The sequence below is a fragment of the Aulonocara stuartgranti genome (genome assembly GCF_965226115.1).
Source record: "Aulonocara stuartgranti genome assembly, chromosome: 3".
NCBI classification, from domain to species: Eukaryota; Metazoa; Chordata; class Actinopteri; order Cichliformes; family Cichlidae; genus Aulonocara; species Aulonocara stuartgranti.
In genome coordinates this window covers 8,165,076-8,184,855 of record NC_138941.1, presented here as the reverse complement: position 1 = coordinate 8,184,855, position 19,780 = coordinate 8,165,076, and the positions used below count along the sequence as shown (strand labels likewise).

Below are 19,780 nucleotides of genomic sequence, written 5' to 3'. Positions count from 1 at the left end.
TCAGGGAAGAATGGGGGCCACACCATGAGTTTCTCTCCTTTTATGCCGATAGCAGCCAATGATGCAGAGTTGTTCCTTGTAGCATGAGATGGTGCATTGTCTTGCATGAAGATGGCTGTGTTGCAGAAGGCACAGTTCTTTTTTTTACCATGGAAGAAAGTGGTCAGTCAGAAACTCCGCATGCTTTGCAAAGGTCATTTTCACACCTTCAGGGAGCCTAAAGGAGCTGACCAGTTCTCTCCCCGTGATTCCGGCTCAAAACATGACTCCACCACCTCCTTGCTGACGTCGCAGCCTTGTTGGGACATGGTGGCCATCCACCAACCATCCATCACTGCATCCATCTGGAGCATCCAGGGTTGCACTGAACTCATCAGTGAACATGACTGTTTGAAAACTAGTCTTCATGTAGTTCTGGGCCCACTGCAGCCGTTTCTGCTTGTGAGCATTGGTTAGGGGTGGCCAAATAGAAGGTTTATGCACAACTGCAAGTCTCTGGAGGATCCTACACCTCGATGTTCGCAGGGCTCCAGAGGCACCAGCAGCTTCAAATATGTGTTTGTTGCTTTGTAATGGCCTTTTAGCAGCTGCTCTCTTAATCTGATGTATTTGTCTGGCAGAAACCTTCATCATTATACCTTTATCTGCACGAACCCATGTGTGCTCTGACTCAGCCACAAATCTCTTAACATTATGGTGATCACGCTTCTAAGGTTTTCATTACGTGTCCAAGACATTCAACTATTTCACACTTTTCAGCAGCAGAGAGATCATTTTTCCTTTTTATATTTCTTCAAAATAGTGATCTGCTTAATAATGTGGAACATCCTTCTTTAGTAGTTTTTCCTTTAATTGGGCTCACCTGGCAAACTAATGATCATAGGTCTCCAAGATTGATTTCAGTCATCCAAAGAGCCCTGAGACACAACTCCATCCATGGGTTTAATTGAAAAACAACTTATTTAATCTTTATGACAGTTAAACACATTTGCATAATAATTTGGAATGTGGTGTAGATGTATATTTATTTTACCAAGAAAATTCCGCATTTCTACCATTAAAAAAAAATCAAAGGTGGTAATGGTTATATATTTATTTAAAAAAAAATATATATTGCACATTAACATATTTATTTTCGTTCTCAAATTTTATTTACCTCCGAGACACCAACCTTCATTTCATTTGATTACAAATTGTTTTTCAGACTGAGTGGCTGTAACCTCTCAGAGAGAAGCTGTGAGGCTCTGTCCTCAGTTCTCAGAGAGCTGGACTTGAGTAACAATGACCTGGAGGATTCAGGAGTCAAGCTTCTGTCTGCAGAACTGAAGAGTCCACAGTGTACACTGGAAACTCTGAGGTGAGAATTTTTTTTTCTTTTGGAGAAAAAGGTTGTCAGAATCCCGTAGGAGTACAAAGCATGTTTTACTGGGAAGTTGCCATAAACAACATATTTTTATAATTCAATTCAGTTTTATATATATAGCGCCAAATCACAACAAAAGTCGCCTCAAGGCGCTTCATAGATAGAGAGAAAAGCCCAACAATCATATGACCCCCTCCCAAGCACTTTGGAGACAGTGGGAAGGAAAAACTCCCTTTTAACAGGAAGAAACCTCCGGCAGAACCAGGCTTGTAAGATGGTGAAAGATATACCCTTAGGCCTCGTCCTCGATTCAGTGATGGTCTGAATCGAGTTAAGTGCCAGGAGGATTGCCAGGATTTATACATCGGGGAAGCCAAACAACCTCTGGCGAAGCGGATGGCACAACACAGAAGAGCTACCTCGTCAGGCCAGGACTCTGCAGTCTATTTGCACCTACAGGGCAGCGGACAGTCTTTGAAGGATGAGGATGTACACATCCTGGACAGGGAGGAACGCTGGTTTGAGGGCGGAGTCAAGGAGGCCATTTACGTGAAAAGGGAAAGACCATCTCTGAATTGAGGAGGGGACCTAAGGGTACATCTTTCACCATCTTACAATGCTGTGATTGCAGCCATTCCCCAACTCTCTGTGAATGGTACTCATGGACATTGATCAGTGGTCTTTGATCAGTGGGTTTTAGTCAGTGGTCGTTTGGCTCTCAGCGAAGGCGGTCGCACTTTTCCTCCTCTCCTCCTTACCCTTATCTTCCCTGCTTAGCCTCTGTGTCCTTGTCTTGTCTCGTGTGCATTTCTTTCCCTGGAACAGTCTTTTACTGTCGTTCTCTAAAACCTAAAAGAGAATTATGGATTTGATCAACTGGTCTCTGAATGCTATTGACACCCTTTTCTCAATGAGAAGTCTGGGCTCGGGAGAGCCCGAGTGCCCTGGAGGGACTTTCCCTGCCGGATACACGATGGATGGGTGGCAGAACTGGAGGGTCATGTGCCTGGCGGGACTGTCGATCGAGGACGCTGAAGATATCTACCTATTCGGAACCATGATAACAGGGTTCGTGCTGATCGGAGCTGGTTTGGCCCTGGCTTATCGGAGAAATAAGAGAGTGGAACCGGCTGTTCAAACCCCCCCAAAGCTGCCCGCTGGGATTGAAACGATGGGACAAGACCTCTCACAACAAACGCAGCATGGTTAACACCTTGGAGACGCTTACAGCTGCTGTGAAGGCTCAAAACAACACCATTGAGTGTATGGGGGGATACATCAGAGAGAGGCCTGCTAAAAATGAGACCCTTGAACGAAAGTTGGATCACATCGCGGAATGGATCACTGTAGTTGTGAGATCTCAAGATCAAAAGAATGACAACACCACGGAACAGAAGTTTGATACCATCATGGGGAGGCTCGCGACTCTTCAATGGGAGATTGAGAGACCAGCGTCAGAGTGTTAAAGAGCAGCTTGACATTCTCCTGGCTGCTCGCATGAAAGAAATATCAATAAAATCAACATTGTAATGCGGACACCACCACGGCGCCAGCTGCAGGCCCAAGGCTGGAGCCGAACAATCACTCCCTGATAACGACTGTGTGATGACTATTCTTCCCATCCCATGCAAGGCCACCTGGATTGGCTGGAGGACTGTTTACTTACCTTGATAGGGCGAAGGACACTGTCTCAGCTAAACTATGGACACGCACACACATACACTTACACTGATAAGCACTCACTCATCCCCCCTCCCTTTCCAATGCCTTCGATGCTTGTTGCCCCCCGGGAACACGAGGCGGGTCTGGGCCCGCGCTGGAGACGGCGCCGTTGCAGGATGGCTGCTGTGTTGCCTGGGATTACTCCTCATCCCCTACCCAACCCTGTGGCTTGTCGTGTCTTCACAATGTTGTGCTGTGGAAATTCATGTGCTTTTTTTGTGCAGAGGAGTTTTTTGTTTCCTGTTCTTGTGCTGTCCTACCATGGAAGCACAGCATGAGTGGAGGTCTCTTTTTTTCCTCTTGTACCCTCCCGTTGTTGTGTAATTCAATTCAATTCAATTTTATTTATATAGCGCCAAATCACAACAAAAGTCGCCTCAAGGCGCTTCATAGATACAGAGAAAAACCCAACAATCGTATGTGTACATTTCAGTGTTCTTTTCTGCAACGCTACCGATCTCCGACTTGTAACCCCATGTGATGTCTGTGTTATGTGTGTAAGGTCGGGGGGGGGGAGTCCCATTTCACTGCAGGGCAACCTGCTTGTGACAAATAAAGCTTTGATTGATTGATTGATTGATTGATTGATTGATTGATTGATTGATTGATTGATCGATGGTCATGAGAATTTGTATAATTGTGATTAAGGAACTGACCTCCCAGCCCATTGTTCCTTCAGTGGGCTGGTTTCAGTCATTGTGCAAATGTACTGTTTATAAGATTGGGGAAACCTGCAGTCAGCTGAGCCTGAAGAAGTCACTTGGATGAGTGACGAAATGTTTCTCCCACAAAACGCTACGTCCAGATGAACAGAATCAACTTTTGGAGCTTCACTAAAGCTTTTTCTGTGCTGTGATGAGCTTTGAAACCTGACTGAAACTCTTCAAATAAGCCATTCCTCTGCAGATAATCAGTTAGCTGTTTGACAACTACTCTTTCAAGGATTTTTGATGTGAAAGGAAGGTTGGAGATTGGCCTATAATTAGCTAAGATTGCTGGATCTAGAGAATTTAGAGGCTAGAGGCTTTTAATAGGGAGTGTGTTGTAAATGGTCCTCGTCTAAAAGATTGATCAACACCAACCATATTATGAATGTAATATTTATCACACAGGGATGTCCTTTTGTCATCTTTGTTGAAATTACATTTCCAGTCAAAAGTTAGAAATGGTTTTTAAAGCAGATTTACAATTTCTTTATACAACTTCACATCAGAAGGCTTTTGAGGTGGAGCAGCATGCTTCCTGAAAATGATCAATTAAATAAAGTGGTCCTTCTGGGGAGTTAAAGATGGCTTGTTACACCCCTAGTCTACGCTTTTAAAGACGCACATGAGGTTGGAGGACAGATAAGCAATTACCCACCCTGGTTCCCAAACCAAACAGCCGAAACCAGTTATGAGTAAAAAAAACAAGGTGATTTTATTTAATGTCAGGAAGCATAGTTCCAGGGTGAACCCAATCCAAAACTAGAAATATTTGCATTTCCTGCGAAAATGCAGTGTGGATGCTTTAAAGCTGAAGCTGTCTGTTGAAAAAAGCTGAAAAAATTGAAAGTTGAAAAAAAATGCTGCCCTGAGCAGGATTTGAACCTGGCCCTCCTGGTCTAAGGGCAGCTATTTAGCTCACTGAGCCAAACTCATGCTCACAAAGAAGGGGTGGAGAGATTGACAATTGTGCTGAAATGAGCAGAAGCTGCTGAGAATTGTGCTGATAAGCGGTGGAAAGGCTGAAAATTTTTCAGAAGAGGTGAATAAGCAGAATTTGGGCAAAAAAGAGGTGAAAATTCTGAAAATTCTGCTGAAAAGAGTTCAATCAGCAGAATTTCTGCTGAAAAGAGTTCAATCAGCAGAATTTCTGCTGAAAAGAGATTTTTGCTGAAAACAGCTGAAAAAACTGAAAATTTTGCTGAAAACAGTTGAATCAGCAGAATTTCTGCTGAAAAGAGTTCAATCAGCAGAATTCTGCTGAAAAGAGTTTTTTTGCTGAAAACAGCTGAAAAAACTGAAAATTCTGCTGAAAAGGGGTGAAAAAGCTGAAATTTGTGTTGAAAAGAGTTAAAAAAGTTTAACTGTTAACTGAAAGAAATGTTGCCATAAGCGGGATTTGAACCCGGACCTCCCAGTCTGAGAACGGATGCTCATCTCACTGAGCTAAAACACAGCTCAGGCCGGCGAACAGAAATAAGTGACCACATTGATAATGTGTTCCATTCATTTCAATGGGCAAAAATATTGCAAAAAAAATTCAATATCTCAAAAAGTATAATAGTTAAAAATACCAAAAGATATAGCCGGAAAGAGCAAAAATAGCAGAATAGTTTAAATTTTGAACGGTGAAAATCGGCTGAAAATTGTGGAAGTAGTTAAGTGCCAAAAAGTGTACGGAAGCAACTAGAACTAGAAAAATTTGCATTTCCTGCGAAAATGCTGTGTGGATGCCTTTACGCTGAGGATGTCTGCTGAAAAAAGCTGAAAAAGTTGAAAAAAAAAACAAAAAAAATATTGCCTGGAGCAGGATTCAAACCTGGCCCTTCTGGTACTCAAGGGAGGTTCTCATCTCACTGCGCCACAGTCATTCTCACAAAGAAGAGGTGGAGAGACTGACAATTGTGCTGAAATGAGCAGAAGAGGCTGAGAATTGTGCTGATAAGAGGTGGAAAGGCTGAAAATGTTTCAGAAGAGGTGAATAAGCAGAATTTGGGCAGAAAAGAGGTGAAAACTCTGAATATTTTGCTGAAAAGGGTTCAATCAGCAAAATTTCTTCTGAAAAGAGTTCAATCAGCAGAATTTTACTGAAAAATGTTTTTTTCTGAAAACAGCAGAAAAAACTGAAAATTTTGCTGAAAAGAGTTGAATGAGCAGAATTCTGCTGAAAAGAGGTTTTTGCTGAAAACAGCTGAAAAAGCTGGTATTTGTGCTGAAAACAGCAGAAAAAACTGAAAATTTTGCTGAAAAGAGTTCAATCAGAAGAATTCTGCTGAAAAGAGGATAAGTGGTGAAAAAACTCAAAATTGTGCTGAAAAGGGGTGAAAAAGCTTAAATTTGTGTTGAAAAGAGTTAAAAAAGTTTAAGTATTGACTGAAAGAAATGTTGCCATAAGCGGGATTTGAACCCGGGCCACCCAGTCTGAGAACGGACGCTCATCTCACTGAGCTAAAACACAGGTCAAGCCGGCAAGGAAAACCAGTGAGGCCAAGGATAATATGCAAAAAAGGGCAAAAAATATTGAAAAGAAAAATCAATATCTCAAAAAGTATAGAAGTTATGAGCACCAAAAGATATAGCCGTCATTAGCAGAAAGAGCAGAATTTTTTAAAGTTTGAATGGCGAAAATCGGATGAAAACTGTGGGAGTAGTTCCACGGCGAAAAGTGTACGGAAACACCCGGAATAATAAAGAATAAAGAGAAACAGGAACTCAATAGTGTGGATGCCTTGAGGGCATCCACACAATAAAGAGAAACAGGAACTCAATAGTGTGGATGCCCATTGAGGGCATCCACACAATAAAGAATAAAGAGAAACAGGATCTCAATAGTGTGGATGCCTTGAGGGCATCCACACAATAAAGAATAAAGAGAAACAGGAACTCAACTCTTCAGCTTCAGCCTATGCATGCATAAGCACTGAGTTTATACACCAGTGGCGGCTCTCACATAGCATGCTTACAAAGATACAAAGTCACGCAAAAAGTTGGAAACCAGGGCCAGGTCTGCGTCTGCTGTCAAAACTTCTTCTCTTTCTTCGCTGTCAGAGCTGCTTTTTGAACGCAGTCACGTGTTCCACAGTCTAATCAGCAGTTCACTACTCTTCATTAGGGGAAGGACCTGCAGAGGGTCTTAAGCACAGTAAAGAGACACAGAAACAAAGCAGCTCACACAGACTTCTTATGGCCACAGGCCGTAACAGGCTTATTTCAAGTAAATAATTAAGCGAGGAACTACAAACAAGATCCAGAATGTGATAAATTAGTATTAATTTGAATTAATTTGAAATGTATTTAATCACTGACATAATTGGGAATTTTACCAACAGTACGTTATACCTGTGCCAGCACTTAGAGAGGTAGTATCACTAAATCTACCAGTTGCTTAAAGGTCTCCATTTAAATATACAGGTAAAAAAAAAATTACCAAGCATATTCAACATTTTACTTCTCTTTTTAAAGATGGTAATTGTAATTTATTTATTTATTTATGTTCAATTAATTATATTGCACATTAACATATTAATGTTGTTGTTTTGGTTCAACATATAAAGTAATTCAAGTACAAATTGTTTTTCAGACTGAGTGGCTGTAACCTCTCAGAGAGAAGCTGTGAAGCTCTGTCCTCAGTTTTCAGCCCCCAGTCTTCTAAAATGAGAACACTGGACCTGAGTAACAATGATATAAAAGATTCAGCAGTGACGCTTCTGTTTGCAGAAGTGCAGAATTCACATTGTGCACTGGAAAATCTGAGGTGAGATATTTTTTTCTTCCTGTTCTTTTTCTTTTTTTTGTACACCTGGGCTAGAAGTTGTCAGAATACCCAGTTGTACAAAGCACTGGTAACTACTATTAAAAAAAAAAAAAAATCTTTTTATACTTTTTATAGTAGCTCCGTTTTATATGGTTACTGCTTGAAATGTTTCCACACCAAAGATATTATGAGTGTAATATTTACAACACACTAATGTCCTGCTGTTATTTTTTTTTTTTTTTTGAGATTACATTTCCAGTCACTGCTTTGAGATTATGTTAATAGCAGGTTTGCAGTTTGTTTTCAGAAATTTACGTCACAAGGCAGAATAGGTGGAGCAGAATGCTTCCAGAAACCGGTGAAAAAAAAAGTGGTCTTTTTGAAGAAGGATAAACTAAATGAGGGAGATACAAATTATATTATATTAAATTTATAGGTGTTTTAATATTAAATAAATAATAGTGGATGTCAACAAATGGCTAAGATGGTGCTCCCAGAAAATCAGGGAGTGGAGGAAAGCCTTTGAGGCAGGAGATCAGGTGGAGTATAACGGTGTGTTCACACCGAACGCGATAGATGCAAGCGAAAATGGCCCCAACGCCCCTAATTTGACGCGTGCACATTTGCACCTCGACGCTATCCAAGAAAAATCAATCGTGCCTCAAAATTGCATATTTTGACGTGCGTGAACTGGAAATGTGGGAGGAATGTGGGAGGAAGTTGTGCCAGAAGGTATCTTTGCTAGATGGCAGCTGTCGAGCTAGAGCTTGAAGAGAGAGTCTCCCTTCTCTATTTACTGTGGAGAGCAGAGCAGCGGCGTAAAAGACGTCCTCGCCGTACCTGGGTCCATCAGGTCCTCAAGAGGCGTGAGCAGTTTGGTGAGTTTCACCATTTGCTCCAGGAGCTGCGCCTGGATGACGGCCGCTCTCAGTGATACCACCGTCTTTCACTTGCCCAGTTTGAGGAGCTGCTGTCCCGTGTCAGTCCAAGCATCGCCCGCCTAGACACCAACTACAGGCGCTCAATCCCACCTGCACAGCGCCTGTCCATCTGCCTGAGGTTAGTAAAAGTTTTTAATACAGTAGACCTTTATTGATACCTGTGCTAATATATGCTAAACTATCAGTTTATACACTGCTAACATGGATGTGGTATGCTATGAGTGGATGACGTCGGTGTTTACTGATAGCAAACTGTGGTATGGAGACGACTGTGTATAATATTTCTAGTGATACTCAAAAAGTCTCATCAAGTCCTGATTTAATTCAATTTATGCTACGCTATCAGTGTTTGCAATGATAGCATGGCTGTGGTGTCATATCAATGTATGCTCTCTGCGTTTGCTGATATCAAACTGTGGTATGAGGGCCACTGTTGGTAATCTTTGTAGTGATACTCACTCCCTAATATATATTATGTAATTATCCTTATAATTACAAAATGTTTTATGTAAGATTCATGTTTTGTGATTTATATCTGACATCACAAAAGTATTTTGGAATTTGAATAATGTATTTTGTAACTGCAGTACACATAATACTGATTTTGAACAATTTTGTCCAGGTTCCTTGTCACTGGGGACTCCTTCACGACCAAGCGTTCAGTTACAGATTCGGTGTGTCCACGGTGAGCCAGATCACCCCCCAGGCAGCGACAGCCATCTGGGACTGTCTAGTGGACGACTTCATGGCTGTGCCTTCACCTGGAGACTGGCGGTCCATCACAGAGGGATTCCAGGAGCGCTGGAACTTTCCTCTGTGCTGTGCAGCTCTGGATGGGAAGCACGTCCAGACAAAAGCACCCCATATATCATATAGGAGACACACACATTGATATACACTAAATATTTATTTCATTTCTTTTTTGTGGTGCCCAAATTTATGCACCTGCTTGATTTTGCACACTTTTTGTAAATCCAGTAAACTTCTTTTCACTTCTCAAATATCACTGTGTGTCTCCTGTATGATATATTTAACTGACATTTTTTTATTGTAACAACCAACGATTTATACAGGAAAATAATGTCTATTAACAAGGTTGCCCAAACCTTTGCATCCCACTGTATTAGTATATTTTGTCATTAGTATAATATGAAATAAATTCTACATGTGTCAAGTCATGTGCCAACATTTGCTGTGTAGTAGAACTGAGACATTAGTCATTATAAAAATTTATTTGAAATAATATTAAAATTCTCAAACAGAAAAACATTAAACATAAATATATAAAATATTAGTATTTACAGAGAGACAGGAATAAAAAAGACCCAGCTGCTCTCCAGAGCAGGAACAAGGCTGAAGAGGAAATGCTCCATTGGAGACTGGTGTGGCCTCTTCAGGGACTCCAGGATGGCCAGCTCCACCGCTGATGGACCGTCCTGGGACCCGTCCCTCATCTGCCTCGGAGCCGTCCTCCCCTGTGGGCCTTTAAAACAGCACAAAACAGAAAGAAATTAGAAGGCTGCTACTAGATTTTCATTTCAACATTGAAAAAAAAAGAGAAAAAGAAAAAAACAGGATATAATCAGATTGGTTGTAGATATTTAGTAAAGGTGATCACAAGGGAATTCCACCAAGTATAAAGCTATCAGTGCTTGCTGTACATCTGATGCTACAATTACATACCTGTTGGTGCAGCAGCAGGAGCTCAGGGACTGGGGAGCCAGGAGAAGCAACAGGGGATGCTCTGCTGCAGAATCAGTTGGTTCTATCAAGACAATATTAAATGTTAACAGGTTGAATACAATAATCATAGAGAAAGTATATACAGTGGTCCCTCTTTTATTGCAGCAGGGGTTCTCAGAATAACTAGCCCCTGGTCACGCACTTTATACACTGTTTTCCCCACACACATGAACATTGGTCACAGTTCTCACAAGTTGATTCTCAAAGTGCAAACCTTTGTAGATTGCAAAACGTAAAAGTATTATTATGCCGCGGTTTGTCTTCATCTGCCCGCCACTTTCGTGCGCCTTTTTCCCTCACGGTGCAGGTGTCTATTTCCGAATGAGGCTCATAGTTATGGGTGTTTTTGTGCTGTTTTTTCTATTGGACGTGATGGTTATCAAAACCAAACATGATAAATTTGGCAAGTGCAGGAGACACGACACGGAGGAGATTTGTCAATCAGGCTGCAGAATGTAATGCACATTGTTGAAAGCTGTACGGTGCAATAAAAAATAAATCAGTGAAAAGGCGAGGCAGTGACAGATGAGCGGGACCACTGTGTGCTGTTTATTGATAAATAATATATTCTTATATGACAACATGCATAAAACCAGAACGGTATTTGTACATCAGTGGGAAAATAGCAGGATAGTAGGCGGGCTTGCTAGCTTTTGCGCGGTTTCATCGGGTCAGTCTGAAAATTAAAAAGAAGAATGAATGAACATACCCGGTTGCCCGATCTCCTCACTTATGTGTCTCCAAGCTAGGTCCTTTTTCTTCCTGTCTCGGTAGAAGTAGCAGCTGGCATCATACAGCTCTGGGTGATTAGCCACGGCAGTGATGAGCTTTTCCTCCATACTGAATGAAGAATGAAGGGCTTTGGCTGGATCTGCCCCTTTGACCTAGGTCAGAGCCAAGTCACCAGGCTCCTGATTGGTTGTCACGGCGCGATTTGACGCTGGAGTTCAGATTTTCCAACTCGAGCGGTATGATGGCGCCTGTGTTTGGCTTCGCCGCTGCCGGGTGCAGTTTGTCACGCTCTATTGTCATGTTTTTTTTTTCTCTACTCTGCTGTTTTTTATTTGTATCAATGATGTTCTGGCTGCCTTGGTTTATGATCGTTTGACGCTGTTATCAATCCGATCTTCAGTGATGGCCCAAGATGTTCCATCTTCCTCCTCCTTTGGCACTTTCTATTCTCCGCACTTTCCCCCGCACTCCTTTGGCTCTTTCCATCTACCGCCAGTGGCTGGATCCTCGGCCAGCATTCTCAGCGTTCCCCGTAGTTCACAGAGAAGAAGAGGAAGGAGATAAGGTATCCAGGTGAAGCTTAGGCTTTTCTGGCGGCGGGGGCTGATTGGAAAGCGATGTTGTGCGTGTTTTGTTACCTACGCTCAAAACAGCTCCATAGAGAGGAATTTGTTCTCCACGGCCCTGCTTGGATATGCAGGGCCTGGCTCTCCGAGACCGTGCTACCTCAGAAGGGTTCATCCAGACTCTCCTGCTGACTGGCTTTTCATCCCCTCGGTGAGTGGCATATACGAACGTGAAGGCTCTAACCTCGAGTATTTACGTCCTTTAACTTGAGCTTCTCCCAATAATGATGCTCTCACCCCGCTGACTATGGCGCTCTTTAATGCCTGATCTTTGACTAATAAATCGTTTGTGCTTAACGATTTTATTGCTTCTAATAATCTGGACTTCCTGCTTCTGACCGAGACCTGGCAGCGGGGCTTGGACTATTCGTCTCTCATTGAAATGTGCCCAAATGGCTTTTCTGTCATCAGCCAGCCTCGGGGATCTGGTCATGGAGGAGGTCTCGCGGTGGCATTTCAGGACCGTTTCAACTGCCGTTCAGTGAAAGTTGGACAATTTCTTTCTTTTGAATTGCAGCTCATTAAAATCGGAAGTAAGGATCCTTTTTACTGTGCTGTGGTGTATCGTCCACCCGGCCCTAACAGCTTGTTTTTAGCGGAGTTTAGCGACTTCCTGTCCTCTACTATAAGGTTGTCCAAATTGCTTTTAGTGGGGGATTTTAATATACATGTTGATGATGAGTCCGACCTCTTTGCCAGGGGTTTTATCAACATTATGGATTCTTTTCATTTTATCCAGCATGTGTCCGGCCCCACACATAACAAAGGTCACACACTGGACCTTGTCTTTACCTTGGGTTTGAATATTGATTGTATTTGTTCTAAGGACATTTTTATCTCTGACCATTATTGTATCCTTTTTAACATGTCTTTTCATGAGCCTATGTCTCCTGTTCACCGGACAGTTATGTCGCGCATTATAAATTCCTCCACAGCGCAGAAGTTCTCAGATGCTTTTAATTTAACACTATCCCCACAAAACGGTGTTGATTTCTCAACAGATCTATTTAATCATCATTGTCTTTCGATCTTAGATGAAATCTGTCCGGCTAAATGACAACATCCGCTCTATAAAACGTAATTGTCGTAAAGCTGAGCGGTTATGGAGGAAAACTCATTTGAATGTTCATCTCCTTTATTTAAAGGATCTTTTAGCCTCTTTTAACAATGCTATTAGAGATGCAAGGGCTGCTTACTTTTCTCAGTTGGTTGCAAAGAGCAGAGGTAATCCTAAGGTCTTATTTGATACTATTACTGATATCATTACTCCTGCTCCACCTGCTGCCATTATTTCTTCTGCTGAAGACTGTGAAACATTTCTTGCTTTCTTTTTAGAAAAAATTAGCAATATAAGGAAAAAATTGTCCCCATCAGCATCTGCACTGTCAGTTCCTACGCCAGTTCAGCCTGTTGTTTTAGAAAGATTTTTACCTGTTTCACTAGCCGAACTGGGAAAAATAGTTAGTGCAACAAAAGTATCCTCTTGTTCACTGGACATTTTACCCGCATCGTTATTCAAAAATGTCTTTTACTCTATTGGTCCCTGTATGCTCACTATAATTAACACCTCTTTGGGATCTGGAAAAGTTCCTGCCTATTTTAAAACTGCTGTTATATACCCCATGTTAAAAAAGCCTATGCTGGACCCATCTCTCACTAGCAACTACAGACCGATCTCAAAAATTCCGTTAATTGCTAAGATTTTAGAGAAGATTGTGGCTAAGCAGCTTACAGCAGTTTTAGACAAATATAATATCTTTGATAAATTTCAGTCTGGCTTTTGTAAAGCTCATTCTACTGAAACAGCCCTTCTTAGAGTTTCTAATGACATTCTGATGCAAAACGATGCGGGTAAGTGTTCTGTTCTTTTAATTTTGGATCTCATGTCGGCCTTTGACACCGTTGACCATTATATTTTGCTTGATAGGCTGAAATACTGGGTCGGTGTATCTGGGTCTGCCTTAGAGTGGTTCTCCTCGTATCTCTGTGAACGATACTCTTCTGTGGCAGTTTCTAAGTACAGGTCATCTTCTACGTCCCTGTCCTTTGGTGTGCCACAAGGCTCTGTGCTGGGGCCATTATTGTTTTTAATTTATTTACTTCCTCTCCAGCATATTTTGAGCCCTTTTGAGGATATTTGTTACCACTACTACGCAGACGATATCCAACTATATATATCTTTTAAACCTGAAGATGCTTCTAAACTGCGGATTTTAAATGTGTGTTTGGAAACCATCAAAGGTTGGATGGCCGACAATTTCCTCCAACAAAATGAAAATAAAACTGAAGTCCTGTTATGTGCTCCAGACAGACATGTACCCAGCATAATGAATGCTCTTGGTCCCCTTTCAACGTTTGTGAAACCATCTATCAGGAACCTCGGGATAACCTTCAATCCTGCTCTTACATTGGATACTCACGTCAAATCTCTGGTTCGGTCTTGCTTTTATCATTTAAGAAATATTTCTAAATTGAGCCCCATAATATCTCATACTGAACTGGAGATTGCTATTCATGCTTTTATTTCATCACGACTGGACTATTGCAATTCACTGTTTACATGTCTAAACAAAAGTTCCCTGGAGCGTCTGCAGACTGTCCAAAATGCTGCATCAAGGCTTCTGATGAAAACATCGAAATACTCACATATAACACCGCTGCTTATACAGTTACACTGGCTCCCTGTCGAATTCAGAGTCCACTTTAAGATTCTGGTTCTCACATTTAAGGCTCTTCAAGAACAAGCACCATCATACATCATTGAACTCTTACAGCCCTATGCCCCTAGTAGGTCTCTGAGGTCTTGTGGTCAGGGCCTACTTGTTATTAAGTATACGAGACTGAAAACTAGGGGTGATCGAGCTTTTGCTACTGTGGCCGCCAGACTGTGGAATTCTCTTCCTCAGAACTTAAGATCTGCTGATTCACTGATTACTTTTAAAAAACAGCTAAAAACACATATTTTTACAATTGCATTTTGTTAACTTTTGACTGTACTTTGTCTTTTTAATCTGTGCCTATACCTTGTAAAGCACTTTGTGATCTCTTATCTAGAAATTTGCTATATAAATAAAATTTTACTTACTTACTTACGTGATATTGCGCGTATGCACAAAATGAAACACAAAAACTGACGCGCGTGGTTTTCTTCGCAAGTCACACGCGCCAGACGCAGTACACTGCCTCGCGTTTCACGTGTTTCACGCGTTTTTGCGACGCAAATCTGCTTCCGAATTTTCGCGGGACCCGCAATCGCATGTCATCGCGCTCTTTCCATTGACTTTACATGTAAACCTGACGCTCTGGCCGCCTCTATCGCGTTCGGTGTGAACACACCGTTAGAGAGCCCTCTACAAACGGTCCATCAGAGCAGCAAAGAAAGCCCACTCAGAAAAACTTGAAGGCTATTACCTGAACAACCACACACAGGGCATGTGGCAGGGAATTCAAGCTGTCACAAAGTATAGGGGAACCACAAAAAAAACTACAGACCTCCAAGACACCAACCTTCATTTCATTTGATTACAAATTGTTTTTCAGACTGAGTGGCTGTAACCTCTCAGAGAGAAGCTGTGAAGCTCTGTCCTCAGTTTTCAGCTCCCAGTCCTCTAGTCTGAGAGAGCTGGACCTGAGTAACAATGACCTGCAGGACTCAGGAGTCAAGCTTCTGTTTGCAGAACTGAAGAGTCCATGTTGTACACTGGAAACTCTGAGGTGAGATTTTTTTTCTTTTTTTTGACAGCTGTGCTAACGGTTGTCAAAAATCATCAGCAGGAGGACTAGAAAGTGTTTTACACTGGAAAATCTGAGGGGAGTTTTTTCATTTTAATTTAATTTAATTTTTATTATTCTTGAAATGAATTTACTGAGCTGAGCATAAAATTGAGACTGTTGGTTTACTGGTCAGTCTACCATTTTATGGTCACAAGCTCTGGGTTTTGACCAAACATATGCTGCCAGACTGCCCCAGAATAGGTTATATGTCTCACATGGCTTGGGAATCACTTGGAGTACCATCCAGATATGCAGCAGAAAATGGATTCATGGATGATCGATGGACAAACAAAATGGAGGAATTGAAAAAATTAAACAATTACCAAAGATTATGTAATGAAGTTTAACTGTATTTGTTTATTGTCTTTTCTTAGAATTTTCCCTGATTTCTAAGTTCAAGTAAACTGCTGTATTTCTACCCTGTTTAACATCTAACAATAAGGATTCCTTAAAAATATTAATTATGCTAAATGTAGCAATAATTAGTTAATAATTAATTAACTTCTAACTGCAAAATGATTTTAAAAACGTTGTCCTTTTCTTGTTGATGTTCAATTTTCAGGCTGAGCTCCTGCAACCTCTCAGAGAGAAGCTGTGAAGTTCTGTCCTCTTTTTTGAGCTCCCAGTCCTCTAGTCTCAGAGACCTGGACTTAAGTAACAATGACCTTGAGGATTCTGGAGTCAAGCTTCTGTCTGCAGAACTGAAGAGTCCACACTGTACACTGGAAACTCTGAGGTGAGAAGTTAGAAAGCTGGACTTGAGTAACTCTTACCTGAAAGATTCGGGAGTGAAACTTCTGCCTGTTAGAATGAAGAGTTCTCACTGCAAAATAGAAACTCTTAGGTCAGGATTGGAACACTTCCACTGATGACAATTCAGAAATTTTTCGTTGATTATTACACACTAAATCGATGTTTAAAGAGTTTTCTCTTAAGTAACTAAAGTCATTTTTTTATTCACCATGATCACTATGGTTACTGATGCTGAACTTACACCTGGTCCAGAGCAGTTTGTTCAGTTTTTAATTGAATAGAATTGTGATATATTACAAGTCATATCTTACTATTTAATAACGCCCACCGGAAAAGTTCATTTTATTCATTTCTTTTCAGAAAACCTTATTTATCCATGTGTAAAGTCAAAGCAGTGCACAGTGTATGTGTTTCAATGTCACTGGAATTTAGACTCTATGCATTTAGATGGTTCAGAAAAATTAGAAATGTTTTAGTTTTTTTTCTCCTAATCTGTTGCCGAGTCTCTTAAAGAGTGACAGAACTGCATGGGAGTGCATGCATGGTGTTTACATGGGTTTGTCTTTCTCTGTTTGTGCCTTTTCTGGCAGGTGCCACAGCACTTTAGTAACTGGTGATTAATTAAATAAGACAAAGAAATTCAATGGAAATGAATATTATTTTATCTGGAAAACAGAAAATCGTTGTTCACATATGGATTATTGTTTCGTGTGTCTACAGTGTTTCAGGCTGCCTGATAACAAATGAAGGCTGTGCTTCTCTGGCCTCAGCTCTGAGCTCCAACCCCTCCCTTCTGAGAGAGCTGGACCTGAGCTACAATCATCCAGGTGACTTAGGAATGAAGCTGCTGTCGGCTGGACAGAAGGATCCAGGCTGGAGATTGGACAGGCTCAGGTATGGAGAGAATGTCTGATAGAGGAAGAAGAGCTGGAAACATTTCCTGTGTCCTTCACTACATTCCTGTTTAGTTCATGCAGATGTGACATGAACTGATGAATAATTGATATAAATTTTGGAGGTGTCCAGGGTGAATTTCTGAAGAAACAATTTGCAGGTATCTCAGAATATTAAATAACACAGATTAGATTAAGCTTTCTATAGAAAAGCTGAGGGGAAAAAAAAAAAAGAAAAGCTTAGGAGATCTTTACGCTGGATTAACCCCCCCCCCCCACAACTCCCCCGCCCTTCTCTCTCTTCTAAAATAATGGAAAATTATTTTAGAAGAGGTTCACAAGTTTGTAAACAAGGTTCAGCAGGCCCAGCAATCTAACGGAAAAGAAGGACAATGCGTGAAATTCACTACTCTACTCAGTGACAACAATACGATCTCAGTGCTTCCTTCGACTGCACAGACTGGAACACATTTAAAGAAGCAGCCAACCAAAATGGCCTCCTGGACCTGGGCAAGTTCACTGAATCTGAACAGCCAGAGTTCACCTCTCTTGCGCCATCCAACATGCAAAGCGTGCACATGCACAAAAGCTCCAAAGCCACTTCCAAAATACAAAAGACTCACACAGTGACCAGGGCATTCAGGCTGTCACACAGTACAAGCCAAGGACCAAGCAGCTGTCATTGAGACACTACACTCCCTGAGGAGCTGAAGAAGTTCTACGCATGGTTTGATGCACTGAACAACATGCGAGGGAAGGAAGCCACGTCCCTCACCGCCGGCCAGACCATCTCTCTGCCTGCAGCCGACGTGAGGAGAACCTTACCAAGGTCAACCCACGGAAAGCTGCTGGACCACCATTATCCCAGGTCACGTGCTGAGAGACTGTGCTTATCAGCTTGCTGATGTCTTCACAGACATTATCCGAGCATGCTTCAAGTCGACCACTGTCATCCCGGTGGCAAAGAAATTCGGCGGAGCGAGGGTGAAGGCATATCAGTGTACATGTTTCGTGCATGTGCGTGCGTGTGTGTATCCCGTGTTCAGCTGAGAGAAAGTGTCACTGCGCCCGGTTAAGCAAAGGTCAACAGTCTCCAGTGGACCCAGGTGGCCTTGAAGGAGGGACAAAGAGTTCTGACAACAATCCTGTTATCATGAATAATTGTTTTGTTCTAGTCAGCTTCGACCTTTGCAGGCCTTCAATTGGCGCCAGTGGGATAGCCACATGAGTGAAGATGGTGAATGTTTGGGTTTAGTGCGAACAACTGTATCCATGTATTTTTACAGTTGGTCTTACATTCGTCACTGGTCACCAATTGTCCAATCAGCCAGAACTCTGTTATCATAGTTCCGAATTGGTAGATGTCATTCAATGTCGTCCATCAAGAGTGTCGCCAGACACAGGACGCAACCGGCCATCGAGTATCAGGCAGCAAACGTCTCCACAGGACAATCGGCCTCTCCCAAGCCCAGGAGGGTGTCAACTTCATTACGGGACCAGTTGATCAAATCCATAATTCTTTAGGTTTTAGAGAACAAGACTGAGAAACTCTTTTAGGGTTAGTTAGACGAGACTAGACAAAAACATAGAAGCAGCAGCAGGGAAGATAAGGGAGGGAGAGGGTAAAAGATGCGTCCGCCTCCTCCGAGAACCAAAGAGTATTTTTCTTGACTCCTAACACTCCTCACATGCGCTCTTTTCTCACCTTCCATCCGGCAGACGCTACCGCATTGGGCTACCTTCCGGACTGCGGAACCCCACCCCTCCGACACACACACACACACACACACACACACACACACACACACACACACACACACACACACACACACAGTACCTCTGTAAGACATGCTGCTCTATGGACAATCTCTTTTACTCTAGGTTTACAAGCTCCTATACTGCTTACTTTAAACCATTCCAAACTGTAAATTGTAAACTGTAAATTCTAATTCTAACTCTTAAGAGTATATTTATTTATTTTCTTCTCCTTTTTATATCTATTTATAAGCTTTTTTGCACTGATGTAATGGGAGCCTTGATTTCAAGTCTCTCTGTATGTTTCACTTGATAGCATAGATGACAATGACGTTTACTTTGACTATGACCCAGCAGTCTGCTTAGAATCAGAGATGAGGAAAACTCAGCGGAATAAAGAAATAGCGGAGGCAGTTTGACAGAAGAATTAACAAGTTTTATGTAGGTTGAAAAAATATGTTTCTTGAGAAAGAAACAAGGCTGTGAATCATTTCAGTCTATGTGTGTGTGATAAACAGGCAGAGAGGAGCAGCTATTATTTGGAAATGGAAGCAATGCAGACTACATATCATTAGTGGCAAATGCAGCAAAAAGCAAGGTAATGAGCATAATTTTTAGCAGTTAATACCAATTCACCTCTAATTAGCATGAACTCCACACGGTGCTAAAAAGAGCAATTAACTCCACTAATGGCCCCAAAGAGCTGTATCACTGTTATTTTACCCCAAAAAACTTTTAAAGGCATCAAGCCTACAGTTAAAATGAGAGTGATTTCTGTTGGAAAAATTATGTTTTGTGCTGCTGTGGATGATTAGCAGAAATCAACATAATGTTGTTAGCTTGCTATCTATCAGTTAGTACGTCGGACTATGATTTGAATTTCCTCTGTGACAGACCAATCAGATGAGTTACTATGTTTGCATGAGCTCAGCCACTGAATGGAGAGTTCTGTCAGCAGAGGTTCAGCATGCCAGATCATCAGATGGTTCATGCATTTTTCAGATAGTTCCTGAAGTGCTG

The 19,780-nt window shown here is 41.7% G+C and overlaps 1 pseudogene across 1 annotated transcript in view; it reads left to right on the top strand.

Annotated features, from left to right (window-relative positions):
* LOC309703016 overlaps nt 1-19,780 on the top strand; it is a 55,490-nt pseudogene that overhangs the window by 34,574 nt on the left and 1,136 nt on the right. Inside the window, exons 9-13 of the transcript XR_014280712.1 lie at nt 1,205-1,357; nt 7,370-7,543; nt 15,126-15,299; nt 15,922-16,203; nt 16,833-17,006. The product of XR_014280712.1 is annotated as an uncharacterized misc_RNA (transcript). The remainder of the gene's footprint in view (nt 1-1,204; nt 1,358-7,369; nt 7,544-15,125; nt 15,300-15,921; nt 16,204-16,832; nt 17,007-19,780) is intronic.